This window comes from Callospermophilus lateralis, unplaced genomic scaffold, assembly GCF_048772815.1.
Source record: "Callospermophilus lateralis isolate mCalLat2 unplaced genomic scaffold, mCalLat2.hap1 Scaffold_66, whole genome shotgun sequence".
NCBI lineage: Eukaryota > Metazoa > Chordata > Mammalia > Rodentia > Sciuridae > Callospermophilus > Callospermophilus lateralis.
In genome coordinates this window covers 5664425-5690084 of record NW_027514882.1, presented here as the reverse complement: position 1 = coordinate 5690084, position 25660 = coordinate 5664425, and the positions used below count along the sequence as shown (strand labels likewise).

General features: G+C 40.9%; 1 protein-coding gene across 1 annotated transcript in view; it reads right to left on the bottom strand.

The window, feature by feature from the left end:
• Positions 1-25660, bottom strand: part of LOC143389855 (alpha-1,6-mannosylglycoprotein 6-beta-N-acetylglucosaminyltransferase A-like) — a 102079-nt gene that overhangs the window by 58862 nt on the left and 17557 nt on the right. The gene's annotated exons all lie outside the window — the stretch shown is intronic.

Sequence of the window (25660 nt, the reverse complement as noted above, 5' to 3'; positions counted from 1 at the left end):
TAGCTGACATGATTCAGGACTGGCCAAGGGAGGAGACCCAACTCAATCTCCAAAGCTCAGAGACGGCCTCCCAGATCCAATACTAACTTAGCTGAGATGGGAGGACAATGTGGGAATGAGCCAGACAATTTAAAGATGTCTTTCAAAGTACTGAGGTGGGTCCAAATGTAGGAACCCACTTAGGCTGGAAGGAAAATATGTGAGATACTGAGAGGTGAGACAGATGAGACAGGCAGTGCCCACACAGGAAAGACCTCAAATGCCACGACAAGGACTTTGGTCTTTTCCTCAAAGAACAGCAGAGCAATAAATAGTGAAAGGTTTTAAGAAGTGAATAGTTATAAACCGATTTTTCTATAGCAATGATCATGCTGGTTGGAAATCTGGATGACTCTATCTGCTTCATTCTCATTTTGTATCTATATTTTCCAGGAAGGTTTGGAAAATGTCACCCTTATTTCCTACCAGTGGTTTTCTATATAAAGAACTAGTCAGAAATCAGATCCCAAATTGCAACATTATTTGATAAATAGTACCTTGGTGGTTATTGGGACTAAAAGAAGAAGTTAGCCCTACAGAGGATCTTAGCTGTACCTAATCCTCAAAAGCCACATCTTTCGAAAGTCTGCAACAGAAATTCATGACTTCTTGATCAGGCATTTCACTGGGACATCTCCACAAGAAGAAACACCATCCTTATCAGGGATCAGAGGCAGCGTCTACTGGCAGTCAAAACGAAGTTACTTAGATTGTCGGGGCCTCTGTTTTGTTATCTATAAAATGGAAATGGCTGTTGCTCTATTTCTTCTAGCTCTTACTAGCCAAGAGTTCAGCCTGGCTCAGCCACTTTTAGAAATGCATTCTTTGTGTTTCTTCATGCTCTGCCTGCAGCTTCCCTCTCCCACTTGCTAGGGCACAGAAGTCACTAAAGCATGGGCTGCTGCATCAAAGAATACAGAGTACTTCCCAATGACTGTGACTCCCATCAGTGTTGCAAATCCTGGTTTTGCTGGGCAACACTTACCAAGCTGCTAAACAGTAGCAGAGGTCCTGAGAAATTAGGAGTCTCCAACAGTTGCAGGATGGGGTGATCAGATGTTTTTGAAGAGATATATAGAGTGAAATGCCCAGCCCCCTACCTCCACTACAGACACTATTCTACTTCCAGAGTGTTTAGAGACCAGAGGCTCCTGACTTGAGTGGCAGGTAGGGTGGGGTGAAGCAAATTCATTAGATGGTCCAGGAAGTAGATAGAGCCCTGGGGCTGGACTATGAGTATTCTTATTGAGAGTTTCAAAAATATGTGATGGCCAAGGTCACTAAACTTTTTCTAAAACACACCCAATATAGGCAGTGTGCCACACAGTCTCTCTCTGATGTAGTAGCCACACAAAAGAATGGGTGGGGCCACACTCTAATATAACTTTATTTACAGAATCAGATACAGACCCTTGGGTTTGCTCTGCTAGGAGACTCCCCAAATGAGATTCATCCTTTCTGTGAACACCTGCTGAACTGATTCCTTCCCCAAGACTAAGGACAAAATATTCAGGGGAATTTTGCTACTAAGCTTCAGTCCCAGCCCTTTCTATTTTGAGACAGGGTCTCCTTAAGTTGCTGAGGCTGGCCTCAAACTTGTGATCTTTCTGCCTCAGCCTCTCAGGACACTAGGATGACAGGTGTGCACCTTACTTGGCCTGAAGCCAGTCCTTCTAAGGAGCCCTGCAGGAATTCCTCTGCCTCTTCTGTTCTCCGCCCACCTTCCTTTATATAGAACTCAACCAGGGCTTGCCTCCGTGAAAACACAGTCCTCAACCTGACCCTCTTATGCCCGGTTGGGTTTAGTTGGATTTGGCCTTGCCCTCCTTTGGGCTTCCCTGGACTCCTGTGTACACCTCTCCACCACCATCTGCTATTCTCTTTATATCTGTCCATCTCCTGTCCCAGGTCATGAGGAACACGAGAAGCTAATATCTTTTTGCTGGGTCACCAGGCACTCAGTGAATGCTGTTTGAATGAACGCAGGCAGGTTCCCGTCTTTCCCTCGATCTGACTCCTAGTCTGGGGAGGAGACTCCAGCTAGGCCACAGTTTTTAATCTTCCTCTTGACAGTTTATCAACAAATCTAACAGGGTCTCCTCTGTGATTCTATTACCTAATAGTTGAATTTCCTGTCCCTTATTTTGTGACACAGTGATGGTTCTGAATACACAATGGGTTTCCAAAGGCTCTAATGTGCTACAGGCTGTGGGGTGGGTGGAATCAGAGTGCAATAAACAGAAGTTCCAGCCTTCTACCACAGGGAAGAGCTGCTCCCTAAATCCGACCAAGGGCAGAACCTTCCATCACCACACAGCTCCTGAGGACTCTGGGCTTTTTCTCAGAGGACAGCTCCCCATTTTGTTTCCATCACAATGAAAAAAAAACTCAGTAAATGTTTTTATTAGTTTGTACTCACGGAGAACTTTCCAACCTGTGGAAGAGTCTGTGATCTGAGTGTGGCTAAGAAACAAAATCTTAATCTAGTAAAGGTTAATGCTAATGCTTTTCAGGGGATGCTTGTAATTACTCTATACAAGGTCCCTTCAAAAGAGGGGGACAGACCCTGCTAAGATGTCACTAGAACGTTTTCCCTGCCATTCACCCAAGTTCTCTCTCCCTGCCATTTTTTTTCCATATGATGAAAGGGCAAAGAAATACAAAGAGATGTTAATATAAGCAATGAGGCTCAGTTCTTAACTGTTGTTGAGGATTCAGTTTCACCTCTCACCTTCACGAAAGCCAAGCTACATCATTGTGGTTCACCTAAAACTTCACCTCTGTACTGATTCTACAGAACTGTCACCCAGCTGTCAACAGAACAGGCAGACTACGTTGGTGTGAAAATTCCTCTGTTTTATAATGGTACCCACACAGTGTAGAAAGTGCTTGGGTACTGGGTTTAATCTATGAGAACAAACACTTTCTGTCATGCTTAGACTTGGGAAGAACACACAATACAGAGGCAGCGGTAGCAAATGGAGGGGTCCACACACATAGATGCGTGCTCCTGTGAAGGGTAGGCAGCATCTCCTGACTGCCACACAGATGCAGCTACGCTGGGAGACATGTGCACAGGGCAAGAGCAGCATTAAACACACACTGACAGGAAACGATGACTGTGAACCAGATAGATTTTTTTCACTCATGCTTTCCTTCCCATCTGAGGGCAGAAGGGAGGGAAGCAGGGAGTCAGGACACGAATAAGGAGTAAAGAGGTTTTGAAGGAATGGAGGAGATGGAAATACGGTAATATAAGGCAGGAAGCCAAGGTGGATGGAGGACACTAACAGGCTTATGCAGCACTTGTCTTTCTGAAGTGTTGTCGCACACAGGATCACATTTTAGACAAGGGAGATGGTGACCTCATCTTATAGATGGGAAAGTAGAATGTTTAAAATCCTCAGCACCAACCTCCAAACTCAGCCCAGTCGATGTGAACCTGCTGCCTGCTGTGTGCTGAAATGGGTCCTTCTGAGACATAGTCTGCACCTTCTAGAAGGTAACCACCACGTGTGTGGAGGAAGGGACCTTGTGTGGCATGTGGAAGGAGGGGTCTCATGGGGGGATATGGGAAGAGGGACCCCTGTGTGGGAGGTGGGGACCCATGTAACAGTAAAAGAGGTACCTGTCAGCCTCCTGTGGTGGGGGGGAGTGGGCAGGATTTTTGTCCAGGGGTCCAAACTCCACAGGCTTTTTCAAACAACTGAATGAACAAATGCAAAAAGTCGTAAAGAGCCCAAGTTCCCATGAAGTGGAGAGGAACGTTTCACAGAGAAACAAGGGACCAGAAATCCTCTCTCCTAATCACTGACCCAGCAACTCTGAGTTGTGGACCACAGCCTAGGGAACCTGGGCTCAAAATGAGGCAAACAGCAGCAGAAGAAGACCCTTTTCTGCTGGGAGAGGAGATGTGGATTGCTGATATTTAAAGCTTCTTGGAATTTAAAAAGAGAGCTTGTGGTTTTTTGATATGATCTTAATGAATCATTTGTTAACTGTCCTGATGCTTTTACAAGGTTCATCAGGTACTATACAATTGATCTCTTAACTACCCCGTTTGACATACATGCATATATATATTTTTAAGACATCAACTCTTGACTATGCAGCATAGTTCAAACATCTACTGCACACTGAAGTTAATGATAACCAGTCCTCGCTGCCGAATCAAAGAGATCTGGAAATAAGGTCACAAAAAGAGTCTCCCAAACAAAAGAGACTGAAGTCAGATGTCAATCTCAATCCTGATTCAGACAGTGCTTATAGGTGGGATGATGCATAAGAAACTCAATCAGCTCTGGGTGATGATAAAGTGATGAAGGAATAGAGGAAAACCAGTGGTAGGGAGAGGGACAGGTATCTGAAAGTGAGCCTCACACAAAGACAGGTATTCAGAGTGAAATTTGCTCTACCATGAAGAGAGGTTGCTCTGCCAAGGCTCACTTTTCTGTACATCGATAACAGTAAAGAAGACAAGTGTTTGAAATGACATCTTAGAAAAGAATTCAAAGGACATAGTGTCATTGGCTTTTTTATTGAGAACCCCCCCAGGTGTCTGAGAGGTTAAGAGTGTCTGATCCCTCACCCTGAGTGAAGAGAGAAAAGGGGCAAAGGTAGAAGAAAGATGAGTTTAAAATAAACCTCTCAAAATTCAAAAACTGATGGCCATCTGTTTGCTCCTGGAAGTGTCACAAAACCCAGTTTGATCTTCTCACCTTTACCGACAACTGGGATCACCATCCACACTAGCACGGGCTCCATTCAACTCAAAGGCACTTCACCCATAATTCCTCTCCAATGATAAAAGGTCTCCAGGGATTCTGTCCTGTGTGTAGGACAAGGTGGCAATTTCTCCATGCACACCTCATATGAACATGCAGCTACACTTATCAGAAGGCCCCAGCAAAGTGCACCCCTGTGAACCCACACTGCCTCAGCATCTCAGCAACAGCCAGGAGCTGGCTGGATCTGCACACTTGAGACCCAGCTCTTGCCAGCATCTCCATCAGCTAGCTTGGCTACAGGAGTGAAGAGCAATAAAGCCAACAGAAATCAGCCATGGTAAAATACAGTCTCCAATTAAAATGACCTCACTGCTCATTCTCAGTTTGCAAATACTCACTTAGGGCTGCTTCACAGTTTCGCTATGAGAAAAGTAATTTAATTTCTATAACTGAGCCATGTACACATATTTCAAGCAGAAGACTCTACAGTAATGAGAAGGTCCTTGATCACCAAAGGAATGGGGCAGCCAAGATGTGGCTAACAGGCAAGACTCTATCCCAGAGAGTATAGAGCTTGAGTATCCCTTCTTTTAAATGCCTGGAAGTATTTAAAATCTGAGAGATTTTTCAGAATGGAATATTTGCATAAACTTCTGGTTAAGCATTCCTCATCAGAGAATCCCAAATCAAAAACGTCCCAAAATTTGAAAACTTGGGGGCATCATGTCAACAACTGAAAAAGCTTAGGATTTTCAAGTATTGTGGACATCAGATTAGTGACGCTCAACTAGTACTGGACACTCTGAAAAGGCTTATAATATTTTCTTGTTCTTTTAGTCTAAAAAGCTGGGAATGCAATTATCTCTGTGCAGAGGAATTTTGGAGCTGCAAGAGACTTCATATTTGTCAGACCTTTCTTTACTTAAAACTCTTGATTCATAAAACTACAGCCTAGAGAAATGAAGTGCAATCCTCATTCATTGATGTAACAAAATTTATCAAGCACCTTCCCTGTGCAAGACACTGTGAATGTTCAACCCAGGACTTTGTCTTCTGATTCAAATTCATTCCCAGCATTCTGTTTCTAGGAATTTAAAAGACAAAGAACCAGTAACAGTACCATATTTGTGTTCTGCATAGGAAATTCCATGAATCAACACAGAGGAATAAAATAACAAATTATTTTTCCCTTCTGTAAAAAGCACTTCCAAGGTCCTTGTGGATTTGTTAAATGGAAACCTAGAGCTCCACTGTTGCCCATGTATGAATACTATGGAAGTAATGGAAGTCAACAAGCATATAAAAGTACATTGCCAAGTACAAACATTGTCATAATATTTCCTATCATAATTTGGCCAAATAACCTCAGATTATTTATACTACCCTTGTTCACATATTCTTTCATTATTTTTTATAACTTTATCTTCCTAATTAAGCTTCCAAGAATTAATGAGGTTTTTCCTTTTCTTGGTAAGTTAGTATTAAGAACAGGACCTCGACCAAGATTCTCCGTATGAGAGACAGGACTTATACACATCCATACACTACATGCATACACCAAAACTCCATTCTGATAAGCCCCAAGATGTTGCTTCTAGACATGTCCACCCAGAGAAAAAGGTGCATATCACATGGTAGGCAGAAAATAGATAGGGTTAAATAACTGCCACTCAAATGAAAAAAAAAAGAGCTTATCATTAGACATCAGGGAAAAACAAATCAAAAGCACAGTGAAACAGGAGTTCACATCAATTAAAATGACTATAATAAAAAATTCAGATAATAACAAGTATTGACAAGGATAAGGAAACATTAGCACCCTCTAACAGTCCCCAAAACTCTGCCATTGATTCATTCAACAAACCCTGGACTTAAATAAGCATCTGTAATGACTTCAGTACCTTTCTAAGAAGTTAACACAGCAATAAAAAACACTCTCTACCTTAAGAGAATATAAAATGCTGTGGCTACTTTGGAAAACACTCTGGCAGTTCCTTTAAAAGACAGAGTGATCATTTGGACCTAGCATTTCTACTTCTTGGTTTATAAAGAACAAAAGCATATGTCCATGCAAAAAAAAAATTTGTACACAAATGTTCACTGCAGTCTTACTGTTAACAGCCAAAAGTTAAACAATTTAAATGCCCATCAGCCAATGATTAAATCAAATGTGATCCATTCGTAGGGTGGAGTATCATTCAGCCATAGAAAGGAATTAAGTGCTAACATTGATGAATCTTTAAAAGTTCATGCTAGATGAAAGCTAGTCACAAGAGGCACTCATTGTAGGGTTTCACTTAAAAGAAATTCCCAGAATAGGAAAATCTATAGAGGTGGGAAGTAGATAAGCATTTGAGGGAGGGGACATGGAGAAGCAGAGGGAGGATGATGGCTAAAGGGCACAAAGTTTATTGTGGGGTGATGAAAATATTATAAAATTAATTGTGATATGAGCAGTAGAACCCCCTGAATATGCTACAACTTTTTTGAATAGGACATTTCAGATGGGTAATTTGCATGCTGTATGAATTCTATCTCAGTAAAGCGGTTACAGAGCCCCTAATAGTCTGCCACCCATTTGTAATGATTTTAATAGCTTCCTAAGAAATAAAGCAACACAAAATAATCTCAACCTCGAGGGTGTCTCGGATAAAATTTGTAAGTTGCTCCAGGAAAGGCAGTTAAAAGTCCAATGTCATGTATAGAGAGGGACTGATGCGACGATGAGGAGGAATGACAGGAAGAGGAAGCCCACGACTAGCGCCCAGGGGGATCAGTAAGCCTCCAGGGTTTCGAAGGCCAATTGTGAACCTCCCAGTTTATATTTGTAGTTATATTTATATCTCCCAGAGAGAAATACAGATACCTAGATTAGAAAACAATTTGATTGCCCCTCATTCCATAGGACCAGATTACTTAAGTACCCAGGCACATAGTCAGGGTCTCTTCTGCAGGTAGGTGTGAGGTTAATATTAAATTCAGGACCAGTACATGTGAGAACAAATGTCAAATGACCTCAAATTTCAGGACAATCTGCCTGGCTGAGCTATTGTTTTGACACCCCCCCCACCCTCAACAGTTATGTATAGAAAGGTAGCAGAACTGTCCTTTTCTCTCAGTTTGAATATTCTATTGTGAACATGAAATTTAATTTGTTATCTGAAGACTAGGAAGAGAAAGCAGTTGGCCCATTTATCTGAATATTTAGAGCAAGAATTCTCAACCTCAACTTCACACCCAGGATCACCTCAGAGAACTGCATTTACAATTACATACCATGGAAGGGAATTTCTATTGAAGAGGGATTGCAGATATAACAGGGGTCTCCTAAGATCATAAAGGAGCTGGAAAGTAAGTACTGCAGAACACATCACTTGGTGTTGTTTAAACAAGCATCATCCTGCCAGGAATGTAAAAATAAAGCAATACAGCTACAGACAACACATCTTCACAACTTCACAACTTCACAACTTCATCATGATAAATGACTGTTACTGATTTATGTATTTACTACACTATACCTTTGGTCATTATTTTAGTGTACTCCTTGTTATATTTTTTTTAAAAAAGAATATGCCATGTTTTACTGGCAGCAACCTCATCTATCTCTTGTTTACAAGTGTCTCTGGATCACAACAAGAGGATCAATGATGTGGTTGACCTACACCAACTAGGTTTGTGTTCTTGTTTTGTTTTGTGCAGTCTGAAGATGAAATGCAGGACCTTATGCACTTTTGGCAAGTGCTGCACCACTGAGCTACACCTCCAGCCCCACAAGGTTTGTGGAAGCACACTCTATGATGTTCACACAATGATACAATCACTTAATGGCTGGCACAGTTCTCAAGAACATATCCCTATGATTAAGGGACTGATGACTGTAATTGGTCTGGGCACTGGAATTCCTGAAAGTCTCTCAGATGATCCTAGTGGGCAGACATGGTTGAGAACCATGACAATATCAGAATAAAATTTGGACCACAGGTGACAGAGTAGGGTCTTAACCTTTTGTATTCCCTGAACCCCACTGACAATCTGATGATTGGGTATTTCCTTCAAATAATGCAGGAAATGCATGAAATAAAACACAAAGGATTTAAGGGAAACAAATTAGACTTGTTATCATAATACGTTAAAGTTGCAATATGGTAATATGAGTGCCTCTTTATGAATACACAAAGTTATAAGATCCAAAAATGGGTCAGTTATATACCATCATTTTGAAGTTGTGATGACTGAAAAAAATATTTAGAAATCTCTGCAACAATAGTAATGTGATATGGATTCACAGATAACAAAGGTCAAAGTATTCCTGATACAGCTAGTCTCTATATCGGTGGGCGCTACATCCTCAGATTCAACCAAGCACAGATTGAAAATATCCCCCTCAGGATATTATTTTTGTACAATTTTTTCTTGCCATTATTCCTTAAACAATACCGTATAACAATTATTTACATTGCATTAGTGCTTATATGTCATCTAGAGATGATTTAAAGTACAGGGGAGGATGTGTCTAGAATGCACTATTTTATATAAGGGATTTGAGTGGCTGCAGATTTTGGCATCTACAGGGGTCCTGGAACCAATTCTGCTCAGATTCCAAGGTATAACTGTTTTACTTTAGTTTATGCCTGTACCCATAACTGAAGAAAAGGCCAAATTTTAATGAGAACTTGGTCCATAAAAAAAGGGAATTACTTCTCACCACCTAAGTTCACAGTCTTTCCCGTACAGAGGAGGGGAAGAGGAGAGGTGAAAACAGACTTATAGGACTTGCTCACCCTTGCATTGATTTGACCACCTTCAATAGAAGGGAGGAAAAAAGCCAATAATATCAACCTCATCAAGTGCTAATTTCCAGTAGACTATCCCTCCTTTTTCTCTTAAATAACTCCGTAAAGTTTCTTCAAGACATGAAAAATGTACATTTCCTGAAAATTAACTATACTGTATGTTTTAATTACAGCAATATTTTTCAAGTGCCATGTCATGTGAAAAGATTCCTGTTTCTTCCACTAAAAAGACTCAACTGTTTTATCTGCCTGGAGACATCCATCACACAAGTGCTGATATCTTGGGACTTAAAAGGGTTTTTTTTGAAACTTTCTAGGTGTTTAATCAATAGGCTCCTTTTCATATAGTGCTATGCTGCCTGAATAGATTCTGAATGTTTTTCCCCCCATTTAATCTGAATTTAAAATAGCATTAACCATGTACTGAATGGCTGTTATACTTTGGGTACGGCACTAGGCTCTTTTCTTAAATTATTCTAATGTTCACATCCATCATCTCATCTTACTAATGAAGAAATAAAATGATTAAGAATTTCAAAACAGTTGATGTTACAAAATCATTTTCTGAGAAAAACAGTGTGTATATGAAAGAGAGAACCCAAGCTACATTAAAATTCGTGTTTGAAATTCCAGCTATAAATTAAAAGGTACTTATTTTTAAGTAAGTAAATAATAAAATATTGTCCTGGGGTAGGAAGGAGACATCACTTCACTTTTCCTAGAAGCAGACAGAATTAAGTGGCTCAAAAGTTGATCTTTCTTCATAGCCAAACTTTCCTAACTGTAGAATGACTTCTCAAATTTCTTCCATTCATGAGTAATACAATGTTCTTATAAAAATTCAAGAGTCAATGGCATTGTCAGACCCAGAATGCAGGCATATGGCAGTCAAAACAGCAGTCACCACTCTGCAGAGGCCAAAGAAGGTCAGCTGCAGATGCTAGTGCCCAATAGACCAGGAGGCACTGGCCCATGTAATGTCTTGAACAAGTTAGGGAGGTTCCCAATGTCTCATGTCCATCAAAGACAACAGGAAGGTTCTCATTCATCACTACTAAGAGACTTTAAAAATGACCCTACTCAAACACTTTAATTCTAAAAGTTCTCAGAACTCATTCCCTTCATCATGATAAAAGAAGTGGGGCAGGATGAAGTGGAGTGACATCAGTTTTACTTTATGCCCGCTATGAAATCAGTTCTTCATTTAACCATTTAATGGGGAGGGGGAGACTTATTGCTGAGAGCCATAGCCAAGTAGGAAAGACGCATGGCAATTTCCTTGTCAGCCTACCCAATGTTGTTTAGAGGGAGGACTCTCCATTGTGGAAATGGGCTTGCCTTGGACCCAGGTCATTTGCAGTGACATTCCATGAAAGGTGACCTTGCTCAGGGATTAGGGCGGATCTGGGTTTAGGGCGGATCCGGGTTTAGAGTGGATCCGGGTTTAGGGTGGATCCTGCTGGGAATAGGGCACCCGCTCCTTGAGTTCTCCAAGGATTCAGAGAGTATTTGGGATGCAGAGCCCAGTGGAGGTGTGGATTTTCCCAGAATGTGGGTGTAGAGTGCCGGTGAGAGTTCGGGAATAAAGAGTTGCTGTTTGAATCTACAAGGCTTTTGTGGTGGCTCAGTTATTTTGTGCCGAGCCAGACTGTGGCAACTTATCATTAATGAGTTGTTTCAACACTAACCAAAACTATAAACATAACTAAGAATGCCCCAAACCCTCCGTAATGCCAGATAAAGAGTTGAGAAACGAAATCAGGAAAGAAAGATCACACGGAAAAGACCAGACTCACCAATAACATGGACATGTTGAAGACAGTCTTACAGAAAAATCACAGCACTTACCTTATATTCTCAAACCACTTATCCCACCAGGGTGGAAATGTAGAAGAGGCCAGAGCTTAAAAACAAATGGAGGCATGGTATGTCAAGAAAGAACTGGCATTATTAAGTCCTAGTAAGTTTAAGGGACTTTCACAAGCATAACTCCTTTATTTTTTCCCAAAACCTTATCAGATCAGTAATCACCTCTCCAATTTATAAATGAAACTGAAAGTTAGAGCAATTAAGCAACTTTCCCAGAAGAAACATGGTCAGTAACAGAAATGAGAATTGGAAAGGGTTGTCCTTCCCCTGAGGCTCCTTCTCCTGCCCCCCACTCCCCTCAGATCTTCTTAGTTATTTTCACTTCAAATTTTAAGACTCGGGAAAATTGTATCTCAGATTCTTAAGGATGGGAGTGGTGGGGGAGAACTTTCCTAGGTCATTATCTCTTGGAGGATAAGGGGAAATATCAACATATATCCAGGAAGGGAGAAGAGGAGGGAGATAAAAGCAAACTGATTGATTTAAAAAATAAAATAAAATTAGGGAGGTTGAGGTGGAGCCCAGAAATTATACATCCTGAGTATTCAATTTCTAAACAGGAATATTTAGCAAATCATTTGTGAACATCTGAAAAGATGATCCTACAAAGAATAATTGGTAAACAGCCAGGCACGCCAGGGTAAACCCAGGTCCTTTCTGGAAGGGATGCTTAGCCTGGTCAACCTAGAGGTGGTACAGACTCATGGTCTCTGTCTCAACAAGCCATCCGACATGGTCGCCTGTGAGACATCACTCTCAATGGCCCAAGGACATCTAAGGCCCTCCCAACCTTCAAAACCTCCTTCAAAATCATTTTGATCATATATCCCTTCCGTCCCAAATAAGCATTACCCTAACACATTTAAAAAAAATGTGTATATATATATATATATATATATATATATATATATATATATATATATATATATATGTATTACTGCCAACGTATAACTAAGTAAAATTTAAGATTTTAATTTTTAAGGGTGAAAAAATGCAAGTTTTCTTCTCCCCTGAGCACTAAATGTTAGAATTCACTGCCCTGGACATGCAACAATGCAGGTCTTAGGCCCAATGATTTCCCTCCACCTGAGCCACCTCCACTGCCAATGACAGTGACTTGCTCTTCACCATGACAGTCCTGGAATCATTCCTTTCCATTTTATCATCATCCACGCCTCTCCCCTCCATATTCTCTTAGCCCCCTGGACCATCTACTATCAGTGCCTTCTTCTCCACATCCTTATCTTACCTCTCTGATCACCCCACCAAAATCCCCACCTTTTAACAACAAATTATGGCTTTGCTTCACAATCTAACTTCCCTTCTGCACTCAGGGAGCTCAAAAAAATAAAATAAAAATAAATGAATGAATATAGAGTACCTACATAAACAATGTGACCAGGTTAATGAGGCCCTGGTTTTCCCCAGGTCGCATAATAATTCAAGACTTTTCTTGTCCTCAGCCAACTCCATTTCCCTTCCTCCTCAGCCAAGCAGAACATGCACTACCTTCCTTCCTCCCACCTGCTAATTAATGGATCTCCCTCATTCTCTTGTGTGTTAAAACATTCTCTGAGCACACACTGTATGGTCAGCATTTCCAGACAGGACCAAATCTCACAGTGCTTCCTCTCCATAAGCAAGAAAGTACCAGGGACTAGGCAATGCTGAGAATATAGATCTTTACAAAATAGGGAGCAAGCATGGGCAGAGGTAGGGCTCACCTTACTCCCTGCTCACCTCTGCTTTCTCCAATTTTTTTTAAAAAATATTTGCATTAAAATTCAAATAACATACTTAGAAATGTATAATTCATATGGGGGTGGGATGTTCAGCTCAACGGTTGAGCATGTGCCTGGCATGCATGAGGCTCTTGGTTCCATCCTCAATACCAATAAAAAATAAAGTGTACAATTCAGTAGCATGTAGTACATTCACCTTGTTGTACAACCATCACCTCTGTTTAGTTTCAGAATCCCTGAACCTAGTCTTCCTCCCCAGGCCCAGGAATGACACTCATCTGTTTCCTGTCAGTGAATTTATCTTTCCTGGACATTTTATATCAATGAAGTCAGCAATGCCCTCTCCAATTCTGAAACAGCTCTGCCCTTCCTGCTTTGTTCCTCCAGTCTCTCTCTCTTCAGTGCTTTTGGTCCGCGTCTCACATCTGTCCAGAAATGCCCAGTCCCCTCCTGCCTATGCCTTGGAAATCTCCCTGTGAACTGATCTTGCCTATGAGCAATTCTCTGACCCCTTAAAAACAATCCCATACTTCCTTTGACCTTCTTCCTCTTGTCAGTACAGGTCCAACACCTTCCTTCCCTTCTCAGCCTCTGATTCATTCAGCAGAATTTGGGAAGGTCCTCAAAGATTTCCAAATGGACACAAGCAATAAAAACTCGAAGGCCTTATATGTTAGTCAGCTTTTCATCATTGTGACAAAAATACCTGACCAGAAAGAGGAGCAAAAGTTCATTCCAACCTCCCAGTTTCAGAGGTTCAGTCCCTGGTCAGCCAAATCCATTGCTCTGAGCCCAAAGTGAAAACATCATGGCTGAAGGGCATGGTTAAAAAAAAATGCTGCTTTGCTGCTTAGTACAGGACAGCCAGGAAGCAAAGAGTTCCAGTGTCCAGGTATAAAATACAATCCCCAAATTACACCTGTAATGACCCATTTCCTCCAGCCACGCCCCACCTGCCTACAGTTAGCAGCCAGTAATCCATTCAAATTATTCATTCTTTGAATGAATCAATCCACTGATTAGGTCACAGCTCCTCATAATCTAATCATTTCACCTCTGAACAGTCCTGTATTAACACAAGAGTTCTGGGGGAACGCCTCATATCCAAACAACACCACCATATCTCCCAGGTGCCTCTGGTCAAATGATGTATGTGACCATGGATAACTGGTGATGAAGTGTCTCCATGCCTTCTCAATTTTCTTATCTGTAAAATGGGAATCAGAATACTACTGATTAAATTAAATTATAGATGAACACAATATCTTTATTTTGTTTGTTTATTTTTATGTGGTGCTGAAGATGGAACCCAGTATCTCACTTGTGCAAGGCAAGCTATCTGCCACTGAGCCAAAACCCCAGCCCCCTCATTGGGTCTTTTTGAAGAGTAGATGAGTATACCGAGTACCCAAAGTGTTCAAAAAAAATGTGTGAGGCATGCAGTGAGGGTTCAAAAATGTTATCACCAGGGTCAGGATTACCTATCTCATAAAACCCTTGGCCCTGCTTGCTCAGGAATGGCTGCTTTAGCAGCCATTTTTCAACTTTGGTGGCCAACTTCTTTTCAATGTAGCCTATAAGTGCAAGAATTTTTCAAAGGACTGGCTCTTCCAGGGTAACACTTTTTCAAGGTGATATCATCCATTCTCCCGGCTTTCACTGCTACCTGATGCTGACAAGGCCACAACCCCCCATTTATTCTTGTCTTTACTTCCGGGGCTCAGTTCTGCACCTATATGGGAACACCTCTGCACACATTAACACCCCCAGAGTGCCTTGAATAAAGCGTTCCCTGAATTAAGAATCATCCTGACCTTGCACTTCTCACCACCTCCCTGCCTGCCACCCTTTCCCCTCCTGACTTGAGTTTTCCATGATCTCTCACCAAGACATCAGCCTGCCCTTCCTGTCCCATCGTATTCTGTACCCTGTTTTGCATACAGTGGCAGGAAAAGCCATCCAAACTCCAAATCTGCCCAAGCCACACTCCTCCTTAAATTCTTGCAGGAGTCTACTCTCCACTGTTCTCAGGATCAAGTCCAAATGCCTTCCCAGGGAAAGCTGTCCCTAAAGTATCCCATCTATGAGGTGCTCTGGGAATGCTGACAGCTCAAGGCAATGCTAGAGTCAGCCCACACAGCCCCCTCTGCTACAATGCCTTTCCACCAGAGTCTGCCAGATTAGCAATGAAACGTGGGGTACATTAGTTCACCTCTAAATGCCTTAGTTTCCTCATGTGTAAAATTAGAACAGGAGGGCCTAACTACTACTTTCATTTTTTTGGTAAGATTGAGAGCTAAGAGATGTAAATTGACAGAAAGGATCTATAAAACAGTCTGGTACATCATGCCTGCTTTCTAAGAGTTAGTTATTCTTCCTGTAGTTGGAGCAATGGGAAGCATTTATGGCGGGTCGCACTCTGGATGGGGATTCTGGAGCTGTAGTCGCCTTTGTGCCAGTGTCTTAAGTATAAGACCTTGGTAAATGTTTATGGAGCCAGCCAGGTCTTGGAGAGCCCTTCAAGAATAGTTCATTGGCTTAGCACCAAAGACTTTCAGAGCTTAAAGTCACACAGGATAACATCTGACCCAACCCTCCCACTTTGGCAAAAGAGGCAGAGGCTTACCAGCTAGTTAGTCATAGGGACCGGCCTCCAGATCTCCTGACTTCCTGGTGGGTGTCTTGTGGTGGCCTAATGCAAGCAGCTTCATGTCACCCCAGCAGCCCAGCTGTTTTACATCTTCAGTCTCCCTCTTGAACGGCCGCTGCTCACCACCCATGCTCTTTTCTTCCCTTGGTTCCCTTTCTCATGCCTCTCCTCCAACCTAGTTTTGTTTTTCTGCCTGTCTTATGGTTGGGGGTTCTCATTCTTCCAAAGAAATGTCTACCCTTTCACAAAGTGAACCAGATATGGGTATGTTCTTCATGATGTGGCTGAAACAAAGCATGGGGCAGGTGCAATCCCTGAGCCTTCCAGTCCCCCTCCAGGACTTCCTGATCACTCCCAATGGGAGGGAGATTTTTCTTCATCACCAGAAAGTTACATTTTGCTACTCTGGGATTCAGATGTTTTAGATACTCCAAGATTCCTAAATAGTTGTTGTATGGTATTGTTTGGGGAATAAGAACAAGAAAAAGAAGTCTACACATGTTTGGAACAGAAACTATTTTTTCCAAAAAGTTTTTTTCTGAATGGCTGAGGCTTGAACCCAGGGATTCCTGCATATCACACACATGCAGATCCCACATTAATCTAGATATACAACAAAGGGCAAGTAATGGCTCTCAGTTCAAAACTGTATCCTAAAGTTTCAACCACATACATAAATTTCGCCCATCCACCCCTTTGCTCTAGCTTCCAAGAAGTGGCCTCTACATGGCCTGTCACTTTGGCACTGCAGACTGATGACAAGTGGCATTCCAACAGGACTTTTATTTTTTTCAGGCTGTGGTATTTACAGAACTGCTCTACTCTGAAACTTCTGCTTGGACACTTCCATAGGCTTAGAAGGCAGCCAGTGAACTTAACACTGTGAACAAATAAATCCTGGTATGCTGCATAAAGCTCTTGATTACTTTCCATGGTTGGGTTATAATGGCATTTAAAAAGCCTTGCACTTCATGTATCTTTAAGGCTGAGCCTCTGCTGAGTTGTCATGCACATGTCTGACATTCACCAGAGCACAAAGCTCATCACAAGCCTGAGTGGGGCAAGACGGGGAATGTAGTTACGTTGAAGGGCTGGGATTTTTAGACTACATATCTTAGAAATGATTATACCACACAAATTTGCCTTGACAATAACAGCCATGGACACAGTGCTAAAAGTGGGTGGTAAATTTGTATGCACATGCCTTACTACTTAAGAATTTACTACAATCCAAATCCTTGGGTTCAACATCTGTGGATTCAATCATCCATGATAAAAAATATTTGAAAAAAGGGCTGGGGGTATAGCTCAGTAGGAAAGCATGTGCATAGCATTCAGGAAGCCCTGGGTTCAAGTCTCAGCCACTCAGAAAAAAAAAAACATTTTGGAAAAAAAAATTTCTGTCCTGAATACATGTAGACTTTTTTTCATGTTTTATTCCCCAAATAATACCATATAACAACTATTTACATACTATTTACATAGTATTAGGTTTTATGAGTAATCTAGAGATTATTTCAAGCATGGAGAGGATGTGCATAGGTGAGATATAGACACTATGCTACTTTATGTTTTGGGTGCTGGAACAAATAACTTCTGGACACCAAGGGACAACCAAATGTCACTGTCTTACTATTGGCTATAAAGATGTTTGCCCTGGATATGAGATGTTAGGAGTCTTACTTTGTTTTTCTTGTAAATGCTAAGGCAGATCTGTTCTTTTAAAAAATAAATGAAAAACCATTTATTTTAGAAAAAGAAAAATTGCCTGCCTTCTTGATAAAACACTTTCTACACGAAAGACCTCTAGTACATCTTTCTCTTGCCAAAAACCTTTTACCTAGCTTAGGGGTGTTTTTCTTTGGCTCCACACTTAGAACAGGACTCATCCTCAGAAGGGCATTTGACATGCACCACATGAATTCATTTGTAGATGGGTGGCTTGAGTCAACAGCCTGTGATGGAGAACAGGCAGGCTTTAGAATCAGAGATCTGCATTGAACCCCCAATCAGCACCTGATTTGCAGGTGATCTTATATCCTTTAATGTCTGTTATCTTAGCCTAAACATTAATAGCACCACTTTTACCTCTCAAAGAGTCCAGGTTTCAATGATAAATTATGTGGTCACCTTGCTTATTATTGGAGTTACTGCAGATAAGACTCTTCACACAGTCTCAAGTTTATTAAATGAAAACAAGGGAATCTAACTGTCACAAGCATGAAATCAGACAATGTGCACAAGTCTTGTTTCCAGAGTGTCTAGTGTTCCCCAGAATACCAGTTTCCATGCCCAAAAGGTCAGCTCTCAGGAGAAAGTGTTTATCCATACACATCATGGACTCACCTCTTCCGGGCAGGTTGAATATAGAACCTGTATTTCCCACTTTTTATTGCAATAATGTCTATAAAATAGGAATGAGATCTGGGTCCACAGCTGCACATTAATTCCATCATCCACCTGACTAGGAGATGACTCATTCATGGATATTTAAATGCCTACATTCTAGATCATCTGGATTTTATTTACTCAATCTACAAAGGTGGGGTTAAGATCAAGTCAACCCAAATCAAACCTCTATAAAACAGGCTAAGTGAATGTGGTACAGATACAGAAGGCTAAGAGGTCCTTTGAAGTAAGTGTGATTACCACCTCTTAGTCAATTGACTGTGGTGAGTTTCTTGCTTTTTTAAGCCAAAAACAGCTGGCTATATAGATCCCATGGAAGAACAGCTTGTTTAAAAAAAAAAGGATCTTAGATACCGCACTTTAAAAATGAGGCCTAATCATTCACAGTCTCAAACATGAATCTGTACTATCAATCAGTGGGTACAGAAAACAATAGAATTTTGTTATTACCACTGAGAGAGAGAGAGAGAGAGAGAGAGAGAGAGAGAGAGAGAGGTGAGATGCTGTCACTTCATTGCTAAGCTTGTTAAATACACATATGTTCTCCCTATTTCAAATGAATAGTAACAATTTCCACTTCTTTAAGAGGTGATTTATACTCAAGGAGAAATGTGAGTAATAACTAGATCAATAGAAAAATGAAGAAAAAAATCATGAGACTATTTGATCCCAATTTTCAGCATAATATTTTTGGAAACAAAAATGAAAAGTCATTCTTCCAATTATCATTTAATATAATTGTCCAAGGTATTTGTGTTGAATATGTGAAGGTCCTTGCCTACCATAACTTCTAAAGAATTAGAAAGGAAATGTTCAGGATTTTCATGCTCTAAACACAGACTTAGAAGCTATAAGAAGAAAAAGATGCTCATGGCATTGCAACAATAGCTTAGTGTCTGGAGGACAGTGAGAAACAGTGCAGAAAGCTATTCTGACAAAGTCACTTCCTATCAGCAGAAGTTTCCAGAAACAGAAAAGGGCTGACAGCACTCCAGAAATCCAGTTATAGCTGCAACACAGCACCTTGCAAGCTGGACTCACTGGGTAGCAAATTAGCAACCAAGTCAAGTACATACCTATGGACCTGTCTACCTCTACCCTGAGTCCTAATTTCTAGAGAACATTCTTCTCCCACATTAGCCATACACACAACCCCCTACACACATTCACAGGCAAGGAGCCATCTGCAAAACAGAGTAACTTCTTACAGTTGTGTTGGTTATTATGTAACTTAGAAGCATATGAAGAAAAAAATGTCTGGTTTTTCTCCCCTTGAAAAACTGAAGCAGAAATCACACTTCTGGTTAGAATTCACATAATCAGTATGTTTTTAAGTAAATGCTTCATGTACCTTATACAACTTGTCAATTTCACCAAGGGAATATTCTAACAAACTTTCCTCCTCAAAATATGATAGAAGAGTGAGTCACAAATATAGTTCAACTGGTTGACCAAGTCTAAGAAGAAAACTAGCCAGGTGGAGATAAGCTCACACCCACTCCACACCCTTGTCTGACAGCCTTGGGGAAAGCCAAGGAAGAGAAGGACTCCTGGTGACAGGAAGGGACAGGGGAGCAGCAGGCTGAATGTTTCACAATGCTCTACAATTTCTATACCACCCCCCCCCCAGAAGACTGAAGAGGCATATGGACCCCCTCACAGAAGGATTTTTTTCAATGCATAAAATACATAGGATCTCAAGAGGAAATCAATTATATTTAAAAAGTTGACAAAATACTTTTTAAATCATGATATAGTAATACATATACATGTTTATTTAGCACATTAATATCACTGTCTAGCAGCAGGTTTAACAACCACTATAATTTCCAAGTGGCGATGAGTATTGATATTTTAAGATATCTGCTAACCATGTACAGTGTGAAATCAAAATATTGTATATCTATTGGTGAAAAAGTCACAAATAACACTCATACTGCAGCAATTTGAGGCCAACATTTAAAGGTGAAAGAATTGCAGCAGGGTGCAGTGGTGCCTACCTATAATCCCAGAGACTTGGGAGGTTAAGGCAGGAGGATCTCCTCAGCAATTTGAGGAGATCCAGTCTTAATAAGAGAACTGGGGATGTAGCTCAGTAGCAAAGTGCCCCTGGGTTCAAACCCCAGTATGGAAAAACAACAACAACAAATGAAGGACTTGCTAAATTTTGCTACAAATTAGTAAACATCAAAGTGCAATAATTTGCCACCAAAGCTCACAGATCTCCTTGAAGCCTTGCAGTGGGCTCATGTGAAAAATCATGTGATAATCTGATTTAATCCTTGCTATGATTTCACAATGGTCCCCCCCACTTCCCACTGTCCAAGTGGTAGAAATGAACAGTGAAGGAGGAGCCTAGTAAAAAGTAAGAGGAGGCTCTACCCCAGTGAATGGATTAATGCTATCTCAAAAGAGTGGTCAGGTCTCATAGGACTGGATTCCTTCCCATGAGAATGGATTGTGTGAGTTTGGCTCAAAAGTGAGTTTGGCTTTCTCAGCTCACACTCCCTTGCTTCCTTTTCCATCATGTGAGCTCTCTCACACACTCCCACCATGTGCTCTCACTATGTGATACCATCTGCCACGTTTTGATGCACTCAGGGGATCCTCACCAAATTCTGGCACCATGCTATTTAGACTTTGCAGCCACCAGAAATGTGAGTCAAATCCTCTTTATGCATTACCAATCATCAGGTATTTTTGTTGTAACAGCACAATGTGGACTAATATAACCTCCCATTCCTGTGGTCTTACCAGAATAATGAAAATACCCACAAGGGAGCCTTTGTCCAAAAACAACAATTAAACCACATATGTGGGAGAGCAGAAGGTCTGCACCAAGGAGAGTCTATGACATGTATGTGTGACTGGGAGAGAAGCAGTATGACTGGGACCAACATCTATATTATATTACTGATGCATCCAATGTATGGGTCACAGGTTGTTTCTTTAAAATGCTTGACATTAGCAGTAGTAATTCAGCTGAAGTATTGACTAGAAGGGAAAAGTTATTTTATAAACCATCTCCCCTAACACTGAAACCTATGGGACCCCAAAGCCTCCAGCTTATAGCAAATTTCCAATACTCCTTTATTGTCTAAAGTCAAATTATTACATAAACTATCTAGACATAGTTTCAAACATACTTGCTGAATGCCATAAGAATAACATAAATGGGAATAAAAGTAATTATGACAAACCTAATGTATTTCAATATGAAATTAGTTGGGCAGGATTACTCTAGCAGCATAATAGCATTGTTAGATGCCTGCACTTTATGTTAAAAAAAAGAAGGGGGGGCAGATGAAAATGTTAATGTGAAATGTGAAATGGAGAGTCACAACCAACTGAGAGGTTATAAAATCATCGCAGATGAGGTAATGCTACATGGGTGATATGAATCTCCAAGGGTAACTTCCCCAACAAAACAGGGAGCAATCTTTTTCTTCATTGACTGGAAAAGTTGATGCCTTTTTAAAATGAACAAAAATGATGTTTATATGGAAGTTAGGTGTAGATTGAAGTTTGCTTGCCCATGATAACCTAGTTGTAGCATACAGCTTGTGGCACAAGACTGTTCTTCCCACATAGATGTTTTACATCTATAATGGTTTGGATCTGGAATGTCCCCCGCAAAAAACTCATGTGTTAAAAAGCATGGTCCTCAATGCAGGAAGGTTCAAAGGTAGATTTTTAGGCAATGACTAGATAATGAGGAATCTGACTTCATCAGCGGATTACTCCATTTGATCAGTGGAGTAATCCATCAAATAGATGGAAGTAGGTCACTGGGGGTCATGCCCTGGGTTTAATCTATCTGTGGTCCCATCATCTTCGTCTCCCCCAACCCATCTCTCCCAGCTTTCCATCTGCCATGTAGCAGCTTTCCTATACCATCCCTTATGCCATAATATTTCTATCTCAGAGCTGGCTGACATGAACTGAGACCTCTGAAGCCACGTGGCCCAAACCAACTTCTCCTCCTGTTAAGTTGTTCTTGTCAGGTATTTTGGTCAGAGTGATAAAAAGCTGACTAACACAGCACTCGTGGTCCTCACCCAATAAGTGCTATAGCAATTCTCAAGGAATGACAATGAAAATTGCCCCCACAAATTTCTGAAATGCCTATAACCACACTGTTGGGTCTGAGGCTAGACCAGAGTCCCATCTTTAGGTCCCAACCCTGCCTACCTCTGAGTGATTTTAAGCTGGCACAAAGAGGACACTCCCTGGGTGACTGGGGCAGGCATTACAAGAGAAACCTTATGCTTGTATAGCGGGTACCTTTACCCAGAGTTCTGCCCTTGGGAGAAGAAAAGCGGAATATAGTAGGGAGAGAAAATAAGCAGCCAGGCAAATGGAAGCAGGAGGAGCCTAGATCCCAGGATGCAGGTGGCTCCTGGAACCTCTCCCAGTCCCTGATGTGAATTCTCCACTTTGGCTGCAACAAGCTCCAGAAGGTTTCTACTGCTGGTGCCCAGAAGAATCCTTATTAATTACACACACCCAACCACCTAGAGGGAAAGCCACCCACCTACCTGAACTAAGGGGACAGCAGCAACAACATAAATGCTCAAGGGAACTTACTCTGCTGTCAAAGAAGCTATGTTTCTTGAGGAAGGTCCCTCAGATCTTACCTAAGCTTTTCATGCTATAGTCAAACCTCATGCATTTTGATTCTACCCTCACTGCCAATAAAAGAAATGAGTCAGTGGCCACTCTTCATCTGGCATTTCAGATTCTAAAAAGACATATCCAGATCATTCTGAAGTCTTTTCTGCCTCAGCTCTTGCTCATCAATTCCATGAGCCACACAACATAAATAACCATGTCGTCCTTCCTAACAGCTTGGAAAATGTAGGTATTAAAGAAAGTTGGCCTTTAAGGGCCCAATTAGGTCTGAGTGAAAAAAAAATTTTTTTTCCTAAAATCTGTTCAACTGCAAAAGTTCATAATTTAATGTCTCTAAATTGTATTATGCTCAGAAATACTACCACCATAAATCAGAAATGTGGCAATAAGGACCACTTGCCAGAGATGTTCTTAAAAGAAGGCAGGATCACTGTTTCTCTACCTCTTCCACTAATGGACTCCATTATATCACAAAAAAGGCCCTGCTGGAATCTAATGAATAAATAACTAGCACTTGAATGGAATTTGTGTCCATTTTAATTCCAATTAGTTTCCACTAGAAAGCCTGGGCCCCATTCCAATAAACTTTATTTACAACAGGGGCAGCTGGTCATAGTCTGCTGATCCCTGACCAGCATTTTTTTAAAAGCAATAAAAAGAGAATAGAAAATATTGGAGGACATCATACTAATAAAGATAAGTACTATTTCGTAAAACTTTACTTGCTGTTACATATGTGAATTCTGAGTCAATATATGTGTTACTATAGATTCAAATCAAAAGCTGCCAGAATAGAAGATTTGAAAAAAAATACATTGTTGAGGCTGGAGTTGTGGCTCAGTGTAGAATGCTCACCTAGCACATGTGAGGCACTGGGTTCGATCCTCAGTACCACATAAAAATATATTTTAAAAAATAATAGCATATAGAGTAAAAAAAATCTCTTAACTATTCAAGAACAGAGTCTGCTTCTGAGTGAAACTGGTGAGAATTTAAAGAACTTTAATTTTGTGCTAAAAACAGGGAAAGAGCAGATATCATGGGACATTCATACAGCTAAAATTATAATCTTAAAAGAATATTAATTAGTTACAACTAATACAAAATGATCTTCCAGAGGACACTAAAATTACTTCTCATGTTTTTCAAATATCTAATAGGAGCTGTGTATCAACTGTTGCAAATTTCTCCATAACTCAGTGGTTTAAAACAAGCATGTTTGTACACAAAGGTACAGGCTAGACGGGTGATTTTGCTGACACAGGCCAGGCTGAGCTGATCTAGGCCAGACATGCTCAGGAGACTGTGAGCAGCTGATGGGTCAGAAAAAAGCTGGATGGTCTAGGATGGAATCAGCTGGCATATCCTGGCTCACCCCACTGGGCTAGTCTGGGCATGTTCTCATGGTAGGGGCAGAGATCTGAGAATAAACCCAGTACTTACAAAGCCAATCAGAAACACATAGGAGCTCTTAAAACTGTTTATACACAGTATTTACTAACATTCCATTGATCAAAGCAAGTCACATAACCAATACCAGGGATGGGGAACGGGAAGAAAGCAGTACTACAAAGCTACTGGGGGAAGAATGTGGCTATAGACAGGCCATTAATCAGAGCCATTAGTGCAATCAATCTACCACCAGTGATATTCATTGTTTATTATGGCAGAAGCACAGAGATCTGACATTATTTCAGGTTTTTCCATTACTATTGCTCATTTTGTTTGTTCATAATCACTTGTAAGGCAGAAAAGCAGAATGAAAAGAATGAACAGCTTTAAAATGTAGGCTTTTGAAACCTGGCTCTTCCACTTCTGGCTATGTAACCCTGAACAAGTTTGCTTCACTCCTCCATTTACTCATTAAAATAAAAGGTTCAGGGACAATTACATACTGTGTGACATGTAAGAGTACTTGGCTCTCTCTCTAGCCTTAGCAGAACTCAAAATTTATTTAGATACTAAAATGCTTTGCATACAGTTGGTGTGACTATTTCAAAAAGGGGAATGAGGAAACAGGTAAATTTTCTATAACAGTTAAACACCTTCACACACACACACACACACACACACAAACACACTCACAAAAAGCTAGTTTTCATAAAGGGTAAAGAATCGTTTCCTTTCAAAGAATTTTGAGGACTGTGGTAAGCACAAACATGTCCCCTGAAGATATTCATAACAGAATCCCTGGAACCTATGATCATATTACCCTACAAGACAGATGTGATTAAATTAAGGACCTTCAGAGGGGTGATTATCGTGGATTATCCTGATTGGTCTAATCTAATCACTTGGATCCATAAAAGAAAAGAACCTTTCTCAGCTCTCTCCAGAGTACCAGCATGGGGGCAGAGCACAGGTCTCAGCTCAGGGTTGGTGGTGCTGAAGGAAGGGGACACAAGCTCAGAATTCAGGCAACCCCTAGATTTTAGGAAAGACAAGAAATGGATTTGCCCATGGAGCCAACAGAAAAGATGCTAGCTGGTGAGAATCCCATTAAAGCTTTTACCTACAGAATTAAAAGTGACAGAGTGTTGCTTTAAGCTCCTGGGTTTGTGGTTGTTACAACAGCAATACAAGGATGATGTAATCTAACAATGAGGAAGCAGAAAAGTCTCTTAGCCAGGTGCAGTGGTGCAAGCCTGTAATCCCAGCCACTGGGTAGGCTGAGGCAGGTGGATTGCTAGTTCAAAGCCAGCCTCAACAACTTAGCGAGGCCCTAAGCAACTCAGTGATACCCTGTTTCTAAATAAAATACAAAAGAAGGCTGAGGATGGGGCTCAGTGGTTAAGC